This window comes from Cupressus sempervirens, chromosome 6 (assembly GCF_028749045.1).
Source record: "Cupressus sempervirens isolate cs-2001-9-10 chromosome 6, ASM2874904v1, whole genome shotgun sequence".
NCBI classification, from domain to species: domain Eukaryota; kingdom Viridiplantae; phylum Streptophyta; class Pinopsida; order Cupressales; family Cupressaceae; genus Cupressus; species Cupressus sempervirens.
This window is the reverse complement of record NC_143123.1, coordinates 156,889,398-156,908,311: the sequence shown is the minus strand read 5'-3', so window position 1 is coordinate 156,908,311 and position 18,914 is coordinate 156,889,398.

Sequence of the window (18,914 nt, the reverse complement as noted above, 5' to 3'; positions counted from 1 at the left end):
GAAGACTTAGGGTTAGGTATGAATCTATGATCAATATTAAATATTCATTTCATGATCATTCCTTGCACTTTTCTTATTGTTTGCATGTCTTCTACATTTTGCTTATTAGTTGCATGTTGATTGCATAGGCAATGCAAAAGATTCGATCTTATCTTCAGGTTCCTTCAAGATTCATCTCATGTCGGCTCCAAAAAAAATTACATCTTAGTTTGTGAAGGCACAAACTCATATGTTGATTCTATGTTACTCAGCACATACTAGTTGCTAATGCTCGGCACATATAGAAAAATTGGCTCACTCAACTCCTATAGTGACTCTATTTTAGTCAGCATCTATAGTGACTTGCAACCTATACTTTTCTTGGCACTTGAACTTTTCTTGTCACTTAAAGATTTCTTGGCTTCTATATTATACTCAACATTGTCTTGAGAATTGGTTAAGTTTTGACACTCAAATGTCAAAACCAATCTAAGACCAACATTCTCCCCCTTTGATATGAGTGGAAAAAATAATTAACTGAACTTTATGAATCTAATCTCTATGAGTATACTACATAACCTATTCGACATATGTACAAGGCTTCAAAAACTTATTCAAAATTTTGTGTACCTCAAAATCTTGTAACTCCCCCTAAGCTATTGTGCCATTACCATTCCTTTAGCTAAAATTATTGTGTTGAATATGTCTCATCCTAATATATCTAATTACTCTTTGCCTTATCTACCTTTACTGTATTTGTGTCCTCAAAAATGTAATATTCTCCCCCTTTTTATTAGATGCAATGAATAATGAATTGAATATTCTTATTTATTCTTATTCTCCCCCTTTTTTGACACTTATGTGTCAAAGAGTCCTAAGGATGAATAGAATAATTTGTCAAAAATGTTTTATTTACCTCCATCATCATCTTGAGAGAAGCATCCCAATTGTCTAGAGCTATCTCCAACGACTTGTGCTAGATGGCTATCTCTACTGCAAGATGAACGAGGCCTTCTCAAGTAGAAATATTTGGGTCTTTCTTTAGTACATTTTTTGCATAGGCCTACTCCTTATGAAGTACTTCTAGATGTGGACTTATGGAGGATTGAATCTACATCAATTTGGCCTTAATGTTGGCCTCCTCTACTATCAACATAGCTAATTCTTTTTGTGTGTGAAGCATTGCTACAAAATGCTTCTCACTCTGAGCTGGATCTTTTGGCAATTGAGTGCTAGAAATCTTTAGATTTCTCTCCAAGATCATTATTATTTGGCTTGTCTCCTATGTGAAATATGAGGAATCACATTGTTAGGACTGAAATTGCATGGTCAATTTTGAGTACCATTGAGAAAATTAAGCCCTATAAACAATTTTAAATGCCTATGTACCTGGCTATACCTTTGAGGCCCCTAAGGTGTTTAATGTTTCTAACACCTTTCATTCAATGCATCTACCTATTCCATGAAGTTAAATTGACATTCTGAGCCATTTCGTGAAGTTTCATTTTGAGCTAGTGTGAATTTTGCATTTTTACCGTGTCAAACAGCGACAGGAGCCCATGTTTGCAACTAAATATATCACACCCAGAAATGTTTTGTGACTTTCTACTTTGGAAATTTCTAGTGTCCATACCTGAGAGCCCATGTTTCAGATTTCAAGTTGTTTTGAGTTCGTTTGATTAGGTTTTGAATCCTTCAAAGTTGGTCAGTTAATGTTTTCATGATTTTGCAATTAATTCTGAATTCTAGGAAGCCCAATTTGATGTGCTATAACTTTTGACCAGTTGACCAAAATGTTGAAATTCCTATTCTGTTGCATTATAAATGTCAAAGAATTGTTATGTTTCAAGTTTCCACTTATGAAGAATCTATTTGATTAGTTTTCAAATGCGATTCCAAACGTAATTTCTAAAGTTTTACTGGTGTCAGTATTTGCAGATTGTTTGGTACCCCTATCCAGGATGTCATAACTTGAGATCCATAATTGGTAAGATCAAATGGATTGTACCCCTATGTTGTAATCTGAAAATACTCCAAGCGTGTCAATTTTTAATTCATGATGAATCTATTTGCACACTTATCCAGGTCAATTCCATTTGCAAAAATTAATTTATTGTCATTCTTTCAAATTAGCAAATCCAAGTAGCTCACTTTGACCTCTCACCAAATGTGTCTTGTTATTCATCATATGAGCCCAAATCATAGATCCATAATGTCCTCATGATGAAGAACCAATGCCCCAGTTTTCATTTCCCCATGTGCTCATTTGCCTAGTTTTCAAAGCAAAATTCGAACCCAGTTTGTTGTTTTCTGACTTGTTTACTTGTAGATAATTCTGAGAAGGAAACTTTGACAATGAATATATTTTGACTAAGAATTCTTCATGAGACAAGATTTGATGGGGTAAAAGGTTGTAGAGCAAAGAGTCAGTGTGCTAGTTTTTAGAGCTTGATCAGATGTTCTGGTCAGTTTTTAAGGTCAGCCAATGGACTTCCTGGTGCAAAAGTGATAGTTGAATTTAAAGGGTAGAAATGAGCTTCTAAGGATAATTTAGTAAAAGGTTTTGCTTCTAATTAGTTTAAAATAATTAGTGGACCAATTTGAGGTTTTAGTTGTCAAAAAATGAAAAAAAATTTAGCCAGACCCAATTTGGGGCCTGACTAAATCTATCAGATTGATAAGGCTTTGTGAGGTTTTATAGGTAACTTAAAAGGGATTAAAACGTCCTAGAAAATGATGATGTAAATAATGAATTGATACAGATTCATGGAATAAAATAATAAACTTCAACATAGGTTTTCATGACAAGAATCTAAACTAGAAGACCCAATGAAACACTTAGCGCACTCTAGAGATCTTTTGGAGAGGGTAGAATTGAAAGCTCCTCAGTTTCAAGTAGGAGATGTTGACTAAAAAAAGGGTTGTTATATATCCAAGAATCTCTACAAATAAAAAATGTAGTGAATGAATTAATGCAAAAGTAGTTGAATGCCATTCTCAATCATTACAAAGATGAATATGGTCATCATATCAACAAGGCCTTGAAGAATGAGAAACCAAAGGATTTTCTAGATGCTTTGTGAGTTGTTATTAAATGCATCTACTTCCCTGAAAAGTACTCTATCAAGGTTTTGAGGCTATCTATAGATAAAATTGCGATGACATGTTGAAGGAAGCTTCTATGCATAAGAGCTCATGCCAGCAAGGTTTAAACATGAATAGCCAATTCTTGTTAAAAAAGAGTTGCAAGAAAAGCCAAGCTCCATGCTGCTAGTAATAGAGATCAAGCCGCAGTCTCACATAGAATAAAGGAGGCATCATTTGAAGTTAGAAATATGCATCCATAGCAATAAAGAAGGGGATACCCACATTTTTGGAGCCAGCATCCAAACCTATCACTAAGACAAAGAAAGATGTAGCATGTAATATCAAAGGAAGCCCAAGTATTCAGCACAAGAAAGAATCTCCACATGCATAAAAGAAAAAGAAGCCACCCATCCAACAAAATGAACCCCATGATAGGTAGTTCTAGGCATATAAAAAGAGAGCAAAGGGCATAAACATGCAGGCCTGAACCTAAATAAGACACCAATTATTTTTAAAGGACAAAACGTAGGTCAAAGGAACAGGGCAAGCCAATAGTTAAAAGGACAATCCACACTTGAAAAAAATAGTCCACTTTGAAGAAGAAGGCCCACATTAAAGAGCTAGTGGAAGAAGAGGGATTCCCCACACCAAAATAGAATAGTCACATCTTCAAAAGGAAAAGAGGCCATGTTTATAGCCTCTCACATAGTCAAAGGGGCAAGAAGATTACCAGCCTATGCAACAAACAAAGAAGTTGTTCCACACATATAGAAAATCATAGTCTCAATGGTGAAAGCCATTCACATGGCATAAACAGAGGAGGGAACGTTTATCCCACATTGTTCACAACTTGGATTTTTCTAATGTTTAAATTAAAGGGTGCTCATCATAAAAGTGTCTTCAAGACAAAGAAAGGCTTATAAAGCCATCACTTCCATGGTGGGACTGTTGTGCATGGTCAATGGATAAATTTTGATGGAATATGCACGGAAAAGAGATGACATTAGTAGACTTCAAAGTTTCCAGAAAAGGTCCAAAATCTAGTGATTCCCTATCTCACCATCAAAAAATGGTGAGGTTTTTCGATAGTGACATAGCGAGTCACTGAAAAACCTCAAAAATCTAACAAAAGTTGAATAAGCCCATGGGTCTCGCATGTAGTTGCAGTCAGCGAACTAGTGAATGACACGTGGCACCAATTTTGAGCAAGTGGTGATGAGTTTCCCATGCAATAATATGGCAACATAGTGAGGGTCGATGTGGTGATGACACGTGGCAGTGGGTCTTGATAGTGCTGATGAGGCAAATGTGAGTTTTGACCAATAATGGACTTCCATGTGGTGATGAGGTGGCGATGAAGAGGTAGGTAGTGACTGGGTGATGACAAAGCAACAAGGCAACCAATTAAGGGATGCCATGTGGCAGCCTGGGTGGTGCCCAGTGGGCCTAGAGGGTAAAAGAGTTTAAGATTGACATGTGGCATCTTTTAAATGGTATGAAGAGGAAAAGAAAGATTTTTAAATATAAAAATATCTTTTGCTGCACATTCATCCTTAAAATGAAAAGTTTTAATTTCAAAATTTTAATTTCTATAGTTGAAAACTATAGAATATTTTAAAATTTTCATTTTATTCTTTTAGTTGCCAAACATGTAAACAAAGAACTAAACTTCAAAGGGCCATAACAGGAAAAAAATTTATCGAAAATGGTCACTCCAATAGACCACTAAAATTGGTAAGAGTCAAACTTTCCAAATCTAAAGTTAGTTTTTGCACAGGTCCTCACCGGTTTGCACTCTAGGCCAATTTGTAAAATTTGGGGCATTGGCAGCAGAACAACCAAATTTGATCACTAAGCATTAGAGTTTGCTAAAGAGCATATTTGAAGACCTTTTGAAGCCTGATTGTGGTAAAAATAAGCTAGAAAAGAATATATTGCATTCTAAAGGTTATATTCAACTGATTTTCACTATTTACTGTGAATTCATTTTAACATCAAAATTAGTTACATTCATTTATCATGAGATTTTTGAGATATTTTTGCCTTGTAGAGGCCAAATGATGGGATTTGATATGCAGTTGAAGAGAGAGGGTAGAAAGAGGTTTTTTAATCTTCTTGGGAAGGAATTCTGAGTGGACACTTGTCAATTGCTAAATAGATCTGAGAATTCACCTCTTTGTATATCATTCACTTTCTTTCTCATTGTACAGGTTCTAGTTTTTGGAGAAAAAACCACTCATTGTTGTGATACCAAGTTTAGGTTCCAATTTTTTATGTGTTCCCATGACTGTGAAACCATTTTCTTCAACAAATTCTTCTTGTATGAACAACAATAGGAAGATATATATAGATAGTTCAGATCTATTAGGTTATTTATGAGTTAATTTCATGCATTTGGTTGTATTGTTTCAAGGAAATGAATACAAATGAACAAGAATTTCATCAGTTTCATTCTGATTCTCATCTCTTGTCTCAATGAATTTTCAATTTTTTATGGTCTTTGAACAAAAAGCTTGGGTCATAGTTGTAGTCCCTTAAGGTTGTATGTTGTTTAATTATTTCTTATGACTCAAGGAGTTATGTAAATGCTTCAGGGATTCAACAGGGTTGCAAGTTTACTAAGGGGTATATCATGTAAGAATGAGGTTTAGATTGAGCACAGATGTTTATTTACAAGTTAAATAGATAGATCATATATCTGAATATATAAATAAGTATCAGATATCCATATGTATGCATTTGATTCATGGATTTGCCCAATGGTTAAGGCACTCATCTGCTATAGGGTCACTTAGTTCTTGTTGTTGCATATCTAAGGTTTTGTTGAAATCAACATTATTAATCAAACTTTATTTCCCTTTCATGTTCAAGGATCTAAATGTGATACCCTCACTTAGCTTATGAATTTCATAGATTTGCACCTAGCTACCATAGATATGTGATTATTACATGAGTCATCAGGTGAAATAAGGGTAAAATCTGTAGTAAATAGATTCAGGGATTTTTTTGCACTAGTATGATATCAATTGAATTTGAGGTCCACCCACCTAGGTCTTGCAGAGCCTGAAGTAGAAGAAGGGTCAAGCCTTATAGTTGGCCCTATGTTTGAAATGATATGTTGAGAATGGGAGTTAGCTGCCCCTATATATGTCATATTCTCATGGGGATAATTGAAAACGCTCCAACATTTTCAAACACCAACAAAATGGCGACTCTATTGAGGACTCTATGAAGAAATTCATTGATAGAATTACTAGAATCTCTGGTATAAATAGCAAGGTCATGAAGTGTTTTCCATTTCTTTGCTGAAGATTCATGTCTCCCAGCAAGGTTTTATCCATTTGTAGTAGTATGTTGTGAGAATTGAATGTAAACTGTGTTCTATGACTATTATAACTCTATCTTCAATTAGTTCAGTCTTTGCAAGTGTTGTTGAGAAAGTTTAGAGTCAAGAATTGATTTATAAAGTGTAAATTCTTTTCAAGATGATAATGATATGTAAATTTCTTTTCATGGAAATCAAATGTTAGAATTAGTGCCTCTATTCAATGATTTTAAGCAATAGAAGGAAGAGGTAGAAATTTTTCTTTATAATGAAGTTAGATCTCAGATCTGAGATTAGTTTGCCAAATTTTAAGAGTTTAGAAACTGTGAGTAATAACATTGCTATGTTGAATAGACTGGTCTACAAAAAGATTGTCAATCTTCTAAGAATTGAGATAGGAAACACTCAAGGTTTAAGTGCCAAACAATGTTATTTAAGGCTTAAGTCAGTAATCAGCAAAATAAATTTTCATGGTAGACCCAAGGAATCTTCCCTACCTAATGTTTTCCTTGATGTTCTAGTACCTGATTCAGTAAATTGGCCAACACCTATAAGATTACAAAGAATTTTACAAATAGAAAAAATCATTGAGGAGATGGAAAGCGATGATTATAGATTTCATGATATATATCCTAATGATAATAATGGATGTTCTAAAGGTCAGGGTAGTAATGAATATAATGAATCCATATATAAAGATAATCTATCTTCCAAATGTGAAGATAAGGATTCAAATGCAAGTGAATCAGGTAATTGCAATCATCATAATGAGGATGGATATGAAAGTGAAAATAAATTTTGTTATAGTGAATATGAAGTTGAAGAAATTTGTAACAACAGTAAGCGTAGTGATTGCCATGATAAGAATGAATGTAGTAACAATTCTAATTGTCTAGATTGTTATACTAATGATCTTGTTGTTGTAAGTTCTTCATCTTATCTGGATGATAATCACAGTCAGGAGAAGATTTGTGAGGCAGTCTTCTTGAGCCCTGATAAAATCTTTGTTTTGTTGGCTCGTGATTTTGAAAAGCAAGTAAGTGTTTCTAAGGATCTTCATATATTCTATCGTAATGTTTCTTTATGAACAGTTAACTTACTTCCCCAAAGTTTGATGTAGAAAGAGATGTAGAGTTAGAACAATCTTTATCAGATTTTGGAGGTGTAGATGATAGTACCTCAAATGTCTTTGCACATGACGATTTGTTGGATGTGGGGAATGTTAGTGGAAGGAAGTTTGATACTATTTCAGATTCTTCTTGTGTTGATATTGCTGCAATATGTTTTGATGTTTCATGTGATGAAGAGGAAAACAAGGAAACTTGTCAATCAGATAATGGATTTTCTTTATATGTAGATAAGTTCAAGATTTATTCCTACATTTAGTTAGATAAAGAAAATGATTGTGATCAACATAGTTTAGATCAACACTTTTAGAATGAGTTTTCATATTTGGTGACTAATCAGTTGTTTGAGTGTGAAGAGGTTTCAGTGAAAGATAAATCTAATTTAGTGAATGCTATAACTGCAAGTAGGCAATAATCAGATTTCACATACTCTTTGTAGCTGGAGACACAAGGTGAGTTGCAAGTTTTTGGTGCATGCAACTTGGTGAATGGTGTAGAATATGAAATTTTTGTGTTTCTAATTAGCATGCATGAATCATTGTTGGATTTTTATTTTCAATTTAGTTTGTGTAGTCATGAGTATGGTGTAGAAGTTAATGTTGATTTGTATATGCACTATGAGAATGAAGAAAGATATTTCATTTTGCCAAGTGATATGATCCAAGATGCTAATCTGATTGGTAAAATTGAGAAAGATAATTCTAGCTTACCTCAGAGAGATGTAAATGAGAACTAGGTATTTGATAGAGGTAAGAAGTTTTGAAAACTTTTTGGTGGCCCAGGGCCATCATGTGCACATAGTAGAGTAGTTTCCCTATTTTCAATAAAGTTGTTCAAGAGAAAGTGGTTGAAGTTCAAGTGTGTGGTCTACTTCTCCCAAAGATCTAAATCCTTGCCATGCCCACAAGGGACATGAATCCCTAGAAAAAGCCACTGTTGGGACTAAAAATTGCATGGTCAATTTTGAGTACCATTAAGAAAATTAAGCCCTATAAATGCTTTTAAATGCATATGCATCTAGTTGTACCTTTGAGGCCCCTAAGGTGTTTAATTTTTATAACACCTTCCATTAAGTGCATCTACCTATTCCATGAAGTTAAGTTTACATTCCAAGCCATTTTGTGAAGCTTCGTTTTGAGCTAGTGTCAATTCTGCATTTTTACCATGTCAAACAGCGACAGGAACCCATGTTTGAAACTAAATATATCACACCTAGAAATGTTTTGTGACTTGCCACTTTGGGAATGTCTAATGTCCATACCTAAGAGCCTATGTTTTAGATTTTGAGTCATATCAAGTTTGTTTGATTAGGTTTTGAATCCCTCAAAGCTGGTCAGTTACTGTTTTAATGCTTTTGCGATTAATTCTGAATTCTAGGAAGCCCTATTTGATGTGCTATAACTTTTGACCAATTGACCAAAATTTTGAAATTCTAATTGCGTTGCATTACAAATGTTAGAGACTTGTTATCTTTCAAGTTTTAGGTTATGATGAATCCATTTGATTAGTTTTTAAATGCGATTCCAAACATAATTTCTAAAGTTTTACTATTGTTAGTATTTGTAGATTGTTTGGTACCCCTGTTCGAGACGTCATAAGTTGAGATCCTTGATTAGTAAGATTGAATGGATTTTATCCCTATGTTGTCCTCTGAAAACACTCCAAGTGTTTCAATTTTTTAGTCATGATGAATCCATTTGTACACTTATCCAGGTCAATTCCATTTGCAAAAATTGATTTCTTATCATTATTTCCAATCAGCAAATCCAAGTAGCTCACTTTGAACGCTATCCAAATGAGTCCTATTATTCATCATGAGCCAAATCACAAATCCATAATGTCCTCATGATAGAGAACCAATGGCCTAGTTTTCATTTCTCCATGTGCTCATTTGCCTAGTTTTCAAACCCAAATCTGAACCTTGTTTGTTGTTTTTTGACTTGTTTACTTGCAGATAATTCTGAGAAGGAAACTTTAACAATGAATATCTTTTGACTGAGAATTTTTCATGAGACAAGATTTGACGGGGTAAAAGGTTGCAGAGCAGAGAGTTAGTGTGCCAATTTTCAAAGCTCGAACAGATGTTCTAGTCAGTTTTTAAGGCTAGCCAATGGACCTCCTAGTGCAAAAGTGACAGTTGAATTTAAGGGGTAGAAATGAGCTTGTAAGGATAATTCAGTAAAAGGTTTTGCTTCTAATCAGTTCAAAATGATCAATGGACCAATTTGAGGTTTCAATTGTCAAAAAATGAATTTTTTTTTACCCGGACCCACTTTGGGGCTCGACTAAATCTATCAAATTGATAAGGCTTTGTGATGTTTTCAAGGTGACTTGAAAGGGATTAAAACGTCCTAGAAAATGATGATGTAAATAATGAATTGAAACATCTTCATGGCAAAAAATAATAAACTTCAACATAGGTTTTCATAACAAGAATCTTAAACAGAAGACCTAATGAAACACTTAGCACACTCTAGAGATCTTTTGGAGAGGATAGAATTGAAAGCTCCTCAGTTTCAAGCAAGAGATGTTGACTAAAAAAAAATGGTCGCTATATATCCAAGAATCTCTACAAATAGTAAATGCAGTGAATGAATTAATGCAAAAGTAGTTGAATTCCATTCTCAATCATTAAAAAGACAAATATGGTCATCATATCAACAAGGCCTTGAAGAATGAGAAATCAAAGGATTTTCTAGATGCTTTTTGAGTTGTTATTAAATGCATCTGCTTTCCTGAAAAGTACTTTGCCAAGGTTTTGAGGCTATCTATAGATAAACATGAGATGGTATGTTGAAGGGAGCTTCTATGCATAAGAGCTCATGCCAGCAAGGTTTAAACAGGTAAAGCTAATTTTTGTTACAAAAGAGCTACAAGCAAAGCCAAGCTCCACACTACCAGTAATAGAGATCAAGCCGTAGTCTCATGCAGAGTAAAGAAGGCATGTTTTGAAGTTAGAAATATGTTTCCAAAGTAATAAAGAAGGGCATACCCACATTTTTGGAGCTAGCGTTCAAACTTGTCGCTAAGACAAAGAAAGATGTAGCATGTAATATCAGAGGAAGCCCAAGTATTCAGTGCAAGAAAGAATCTCCAAACGCATAAAAGAAAAAGAAGTTACCCATCCAAGAAACTAAAACCCATGATAGGTAGCGCCAAGCATATAAAAAGAGAGCAAAGGGCATAAAAATGTAGGCTAGAACCTAAATAAGACACCCGCAATTTTTAAAGGACAAAATGCAGGTCAAAGGAATAGGGCAAGCCAGTAGTTAAAAGGCCAATCCATGCTTGAAAAAAATAGTCCACTTTGAAGAAGGATGCTCATGTTAAAGAGCCAGTGGAAGAAGAGGGATTCTCCATGCCAAAATATAAAATTCACATTTTCAAAAGGGAAAGAGGCCAATTTTAGAGCCTCTCACATAGTCAAAGGGGCAAGGAGATTACCAACCCACACAACAAACAAAGAAGTTGCTCCACACATATAGAAAATCGTAGTCTCAATGGTGAAAGCCGTTCACGTGGCATAAACAAAGGAGGGAATTTTTATCCCACATTGTTCACAACTTGGATTTTTCTAATGTTTAAATTAAAGGGCACTCATCATAGAAGTGTCTTCAAGACAAAGCAAGGCTTATAAGGCCATCGCTTCCATGGTGGGACCGCTGCATGTGGTCAATGGATAAATTTTGATAGAATATGCATGAAAAAGAGATGACATCAACAGACTTCAAACTTGCTGGAAAAGGTCCAAAATCTGGCAATTTTCTATCTCACTATCAGAAAATGGTGAGGTTTTTGAACTAGTGAATGACACATGGCACAAATTCTGAGTAGGTGGTAATGTGGTGAGATTGCAAATAGAGGAAGGAGATCTACCACATGGCACATCTGGTAGTCCTTGGTATCTCACCAAGGATAAGTTGCCCATGCAATAACATGGTGACATAGCGAGGGTTGATGTGGTGATGACACGTGGTAGTGGGTCTCGATAGTGCTAATGAGGTAGATGTGAGTTTTGACCAATAATGAAGGGCCATGTGGCAATGAGGTGGTGATGATGAGGTAGTTAGTGACTGGGTGATGATGTAGCAACAAGGTAGCCAATTAGGGGATGCCACGTGGTGCCCAATGGGACTGGAGGGGTAAAAGAGTTTAAGATTGACATGTGGCATCTTTTAAATGGTTTGAAGAGGAAAAGAAAAATTTTTAAATATAAAAAAAATCTTCTGTTGCACATTCATCCTTAAAATGAAAAGTTTTAATTTCAAAATTTTAATTTCTATAGATGAAAACTATAGAATATTTTAAAATTTTCATTTTATTCTTTTAATTGTCAAACTCATGAATAGAGACCTGAACTTTAGAGGGCCATAACAAGGACTTTTTTTTTTTAATAAAAAAAATGGTTGCTCCAATATACCACTGGAACTAGGAAGAGCCAAACTTTTCAAATTTGAAGTCAATTTTTGCATAGGTCCTCACCGGTTTGCACTGTAGGCCAACTTGTAAAATTTGGGGGATTGGCAATAGAATAAGAAAATTTGATCACTGAGCATCAGAGTTTGTTAAAGAGTATATTTGAAGATCTTTTGAAGCCTAATTGTGGTAAAAATAAGCTGGAAAATAATATATTGCATTCTAAAGGTTATATTCAACTAATTTTTACTTTTTACCATAAATTCATTTTAACATCAGAATCAATTACATTCTTTTATCATGAGATTTCTGAGATATTTCTACCTTGTAGAGGCCAAATGATGGGATTTGATATGTAGTTGAAGAGAGAGGGTAGAAAGAGGTTTTTTCATCTTCTTGGGAAGGAATTTTGAGTGGACACTTGTCAATTGTAGAACATATCCAAGAATTCACTTCTTCCTATATCATTCACTTTCTTTCTCATTGTACAGGTTCTAGTTTTTGGAGAAAAAACCACTCACTACTGTGATACCAAGTTTTGGTTCCAGTTTTTGATGTTTTCCCATGACTATGAAACCATTTTCTTTAGCAAATTATTCTTGTATGAACAGTAGTAAGAAGATAAATAGAGATAGTTCAGATCTATTAGGTTCTTTATTAGTTAATTTCATGCATTTGGTTGTATTGTTTCAAGGAAATGAATACAAATGAACAAGAATTTCATCAATTTCATTTTGATTCTCGTCTCCTGTCTTAGTGAATTTTCAATGTTTTATGGTCTTTGAACAAAGAGCTTAGGTCATAGTTGCAGTCCCTTAAGGCTGTATGTTGTTTTATTGTTGCTTATGACTCAAGGATTTAGGTAAATGCTTCAAGGAATCAACAGGGTTGCAAGTTTACTAAGGGGGATATCATGTAAGAATGAGGTTTAGATTGATCACATACGTTTATTTACAAGGTAAATAGATAGATCTTATATCTGATTATATAAATAAGTATCAGGTATTGATATGTATGCATTTGATTCATGGATTTGCCCAATGGTTAAGGCACTATTCAGCTATAGGATCACTTAGTTCTTGTTGCTACATATCTGAAGTTTTGTTGAAATCAACATTATTAATCAAACATTCTTTCCCTTTCATGTTGAAGGATCTAAATGTGATACCCTCACTCAGCTTATGAATTTCATAGATTTGCACCTAGCTACCATAGATATGTGATTATTACATGAGTCATTAGGATAAATAAGGGTAAAACATGCAATAAATAGATTCAGGGATATGTTTTGCACTAGTACAATATTGATTGAATCTGAGGTCCACCCACCTAGGTCTTGCAGATCCTGAAGTAGAAGAAGGGTCAAGCCTTATAGTTGGCCCTGTGTCTGAAATGATATGTTGAGAATGGGAGTTAGCTGCCCCTAGATATGCCATATTCTCATGGGGATAATTGAAAACCCTCCAACGTTTTCCAACACCAACACACACAACTTTGTGTACAATGAGAATACATTCTCAAGTACTTTCTCCACTTTTTCAATTTTCTTTGCCAATTCAACTTTTGAAAGTGCACTTTCACTAGATATCTTCTCATTCACTTTCATCTGAAATTTTTTTTCTGACCATTCCAATAATTTGACATTAGTTTCTAGGTCCTCATTCTATACTTAGTCCACAATATTGGATAGTTGCTCCATTATGGGCTAAGTTTCATCAGGTACTTGCAAGCTACAGGCATCAAGAAATATTTCATTGATGTCCACCAATGCTTTCTTTTGCTTGTACTCATTTCTGAGTATCTCTTTCCTCTTTCTCATTTCTAGTACCTCTTGCACTTCATTTATCTATTGCAAGTTCATTTTTTTTTATTCATAGCTTGGTATGACTATTTCTTCATCAAGTTTAGGGTCTCCATAGTAAAATACCCTTGCAAACTTGGTAGTGCTCGAGCCTAGTGTTGATATTTGCAATGGGACTGCATCATTGCTTAGCTTCTTATTAGGAATTCCCAAGGTAAGAAAGTTTACCAAAAAAATTATTGCCTCTTACTCCTTAGGGGTTTTCTTTGCTTCTTTCTCCTCTCCTCTACTACCTTGATCAATGATGATGATTTTTGGATGTGCACCTTAGGTTTGTGCTGTAGGAACATCTTGTCCTATTTTTTTCATTGTTTGCTCCTCAATAATAGTTGTTACCTTTATTATAGAATCAACCTTAGCAATTTTGTCCTGTTCTTCTTGCTCTTTAGGTTGCTCTACTATAGCTCCCTTTTTATTTCTACTACAACTTTATGTAACTCATCAACACTCACCAATACTATATTTTTGCAAAGTTGTGCTTGTAGTGTTGATTGCTAAAGGATCTTCTTCAGATCCTCTATAGTCAAACGATTGATGTTCTCAACTAAAGTGTCAGGAACATCCTATACAATTATTGTGTCTACATGTGTTGTATGTGGAGGGATTGGTGGTGGCATTTGAGTGTCTTGGACACTATGTTCAATTTTTTGTTCCTCACCATGTTCCTTCTCCACTATCTCTTTTTCAATTTATTTCTCTTCTTCATCTTTTTCCTTCGCCTTTTCATTTGCTTTCTCATTCTCTTCTTCTTCTTCTTCATTCCTACCTCAAATGGGTCTTCCTATCGGTCCTTTATAGTTCTCAATTCATAGATTAATTTCCACATCCATGTGGACTTTTGGACAAGAACTTCAAATTGGTTTTGCAAAATTTTGAAGGCTTTGTATTTGGGTGCAAATTTTCTCCGATGCTTTTTGCTAGCCTATTTTATTTGACCTTTAGTAAGGTTAGGCATTCCATGAGCCAATGTAGACTCTCTTATTTACTTCTCCATCTAAAGACAATAATGCTTATTATTTTCCACTAATGAGCTTAGTTGTTTAGGCATTGAAGTGTCTAGTTCAAGTGGGCTTGTCTTGAACTTAGCCATCATATTGTAGATGGACTCTTCCACTATATTTTGTTATTCTTTTGAAAACTTATTAAAATATATGGTCTTTAGAGTAGATAAATATACATTATGTCTAATATTATTGAAAATATTTTCCAATTTAGAAGTGGTTGAGTGGCTTACCAATCGAAACTGGTCTTCATCAGACTTTGTTCTCTCTTCGTCTAATTCTGGGGGTGCAACGTACCTTCTTCTCTTATTTTTCTCTATTGGCCCATCTTGTTCTATTGCCTTTTGCTTCTCCTACACCTTTGCCCCTTCAATTGTATCCTTGGTGTCAGCCCTTGTAGTTGTCTTAGCTAGGCTTGGCTTTACAAGCTTCTTCTTTCCTTTAGGTTGGGCAACTGGTTGCTTCTAAGCTATCCTCTTCTTTGTCACAACCTTTTGTGCTTCTTGCTTGGCACCTTCCTCTTCATCTACATCCTCCCCCATACCTTTGGTTAGCATAAGTGGCCCTTGATATTTCTCTTCTTCATCTCCCTCAACATCCTCACCTCCATCTTCAACTTCTTTTGCAGTTCCTTCCCCAAATTTTACTTTAAGCTTCTTAACAAGCTTGTCCTTTTTCTTCAAAGCAGAGGCAGTTTTCAAGTTCATATCCACTTTGAATCTCACCACATCAAATGTTCTAAAATGTGGTGCATCCTTGTCAATCTCTTCTCCAAGTAGTGCAGTTATTTCTACAGATGCTTTATCTATATTTATCTCATACCTAAGAGGTCTCAACCATCTCACTCTTGGTATGGCCACCTCTATGTATCTATAATAAATATCTACAAGGAAACAAAATCCATTTACATGTGTCTCCACTAAAGAAACTAAAATCCTAAGCCTCTACTTCATTGATTTCTTAAAATCTTCAAAATAACTAGTCATCAAGGTCTCAAATTTGGCTCTCATATGCTCTATATATTCATTAACTTAAGCTATGATAGACCTGTCATTCTTCCATGCTACTTTACCAAAGGAAGGGAATTCATTTTGTACATAAAAGAAAATTTATATGAAAATTGCACCAAATTTACATTGTGCTCACTTTGTTCTCCTAATTGCTACTAGATTTTCATTGATATATTGTAGTTGTAGCTCTACAAGATCATATGTGTGTTCCTTCTTCACCAGTTTTTATCCAACATTAACTGCAATACATGGCAAATTGTACTGGTAGAATTTGTGTGCAATGACCCTTACTACAAAGTCAACTAGAGGGTCTTGGATAGTGTCAATTTTCATTCCTCCTTTATTCCATTTTGCACCTATATTTTTTCTCAATTGCCTCCGTAGCATCACTTCTAAGAGTCTTTGGCTGATCTAGGGTTAGGTACCCTATCACTCTATGTACTATCCTCTTAGTAATATTGATAGGACCATATTCTAACCACAAACTACCATCATGCACTCAACTCAACACAAGTCTAATCCATTTAGTCTTAAACACTATGGGGAAATTTAGGGCTCATGTTAAACCCTTCCTCTCAATAATTTTATACTCTTCCTTCAATACTCCATTATCACACAATTTCTCATATGCCTCCCTCATTTCCATATCACCTATGTATCCTATCTTACAATTATAACATTTCCTTATCTCTTGAACCATCACAAGTTTTGGGGGTATAATGGAAAGGGCACCGGTTGTGTCATTTTTGTATGCAACCTCCAGGATAGGATGGAAATTGGGTTGCCTAACCTCCTTGGACACTAATTGGACTTCAAATGTATCCTTCTCCTAAGCTTTTCTTGAGCTAGACACCATTTTATACAAACTAGGTTTCAAAATAATGAAAATACCAAACTGCATAGCTTGACACATTCATAAATACCTTAAAATTGATGGGATTGTGCTTGAAATGTTGTTTAAATCTTCATATGCACTAGTTTCTTTTCCTTGCATTTTCTTTGTGCTCTTTCTTGTCTTTGCTCTATGTTCTCAATGAAGAAAAATGAATGAAAATATGATATTATACCATATTTTCATCACATTTAATGCTTAATACATTCACAACTATCCACTTAGCTATTGAAGGATCTTGTGTTACTCGGCTTCCATTTCCTTTCCACTACTTGGCTTCCACTAGAATGTTACTTGCTTAGCTTCAACTATATTTTCCTTTTCACTTAGCTCCCTTTATTAATTCTGCTCCTACTGATCATTAGGCTCCTACAGTCTTTGACAATCAACTCGGCTTGTACTAGACTTTTACTCGACATCTAAAGTAAACACTTATGAAATCTTAAACTTTTAACTTTGTATCTTTGTTTATGTTGATCTATTTCTTTTTCAGTACTTTCTTTTCTAGGAACTGATGTATGATAAAACTTTGTAAATCAATCTCTTATACCTTCTCTTGCTTAGTTTGATGTAGTGTGTTCACTTCACCTAATAGGTGAAGTGATCCCTCCATTTGATGTGCTACACCCATCTTTATTCTTCCATGTCTTCTTCATTTCTCCTTTGATGTGTTCAACATATACCTTCTCTTTACCTTTGTCATTCTTTGAGTTGGGTGCCATTGACTTTGTTGGGAAATTCTTGCTAATATGACCAGTCTTCAAGCAATTGAAACATGTAGTTTGGCTCAACCATCTACTGTAGTTCCCTCTGAAATGTGTCCTTATACAATTTTCAGAAATGTGTCCATATTCTTGACAATAATGATAGCTATACCTAGTGTTACAGTCCCAATTGTAGTGATCACCATGGTTACCTTTCCTTGTTACCTAATTTGATGTCTACTTAGGCTTTGATCTACACTCAAAAGCTCTATGTCCATACTTCTTGCACTTGTAGTAGTGACCTTCAAATTTTGGTGTTATGATAGTTTTAGTCCTATAGTTATGTTCTTGATGACCTTTCTTTTTGCCCTTATGATAGTAACTTGCATTCTTAGTTTTATCATGTTGATGGGCATTCTTTCTCCTATGTACATTAGAAGTATGTCCCTTTTTACCATAGAAATGACAAGTAGGTTTAGCATTCTTACCTTTGTTACTCCTTTCTTCTACAATTTTGGATGACTCTCCTTGTTTAGTGTTGATGTAACCTAGTTGTGAAGTGTCATTACTGGCCCTTGGTTATTTTAGTAGCTGCTCAAAGTATTTGATGACCTTATTGGGTTTGTTGAAGCTTTCTACAATTTCCTTCTCTCTTTTCAGATCATTTTGTAGTTGTTCATTTTGCATCTTCAGTGTAGAGATCTCAATGTCCTTGACATTTAGTTCATGATGTGCATTCATCATCTGACTTAGGGTGTCTAGCTAAATGTTTGAGATTCAAGTTAGTTCAATTGATTTTTCTTCCAGTCTGTTAGCAAGATTTCTCTTGTCTTCTTTAAGCATAGCCTTGTCGTCAATGGCTCTTTTCTTATGTTTAGTTACTTCACAAAGCATCATAACTTGTGATTCTTGATCAAGTTGAGTATTCTGATCTCTTCTACTTGAGCCCTATTCTTCTCCATCAGATTTTCTATTGTTGCATCAAACTCTTTGGAATCTCCATTTGCAAATAGATTTGAGGTGTCAAACTCCTTGTACTATGTGTCATTCTCAACTATGGCAATCTCTTTTCTTATTTTTAAGGATTTCTTCAGTTCTCCTCTAGCTTCTTCCAAAGTATGTAAAGAAAGTCATATATCAATTGCCTAATTTTGTATGATCTTCCCAAGTTTGTAGACTTCCATTTTTAGATCTTTTTCTCAGAGATGTAAGGCTCCTTCTTGTGAGAACCCAGCTCTGATACCAATTGTTATAATTAACAAGTGGGAAGATTTACCTCTGAGAGGGGGGGGTGAATCAGAAGTAACTAACTTTAACCTTTTCAAATTATTTTAACTAAAACCATTCACATGTCATAGGCCAACACTGGGGCAAATAATAACAAAAGAATTAACAATTTTATGACAAAATTTGGCCGGTCTATACATGTCAATCTAAGAGCATAAGCTTGCGAAAGGTGTCTGAGCAATATGCTATCAAGGGGTGTAGCTTTTGATATGAGCAATTATGAAT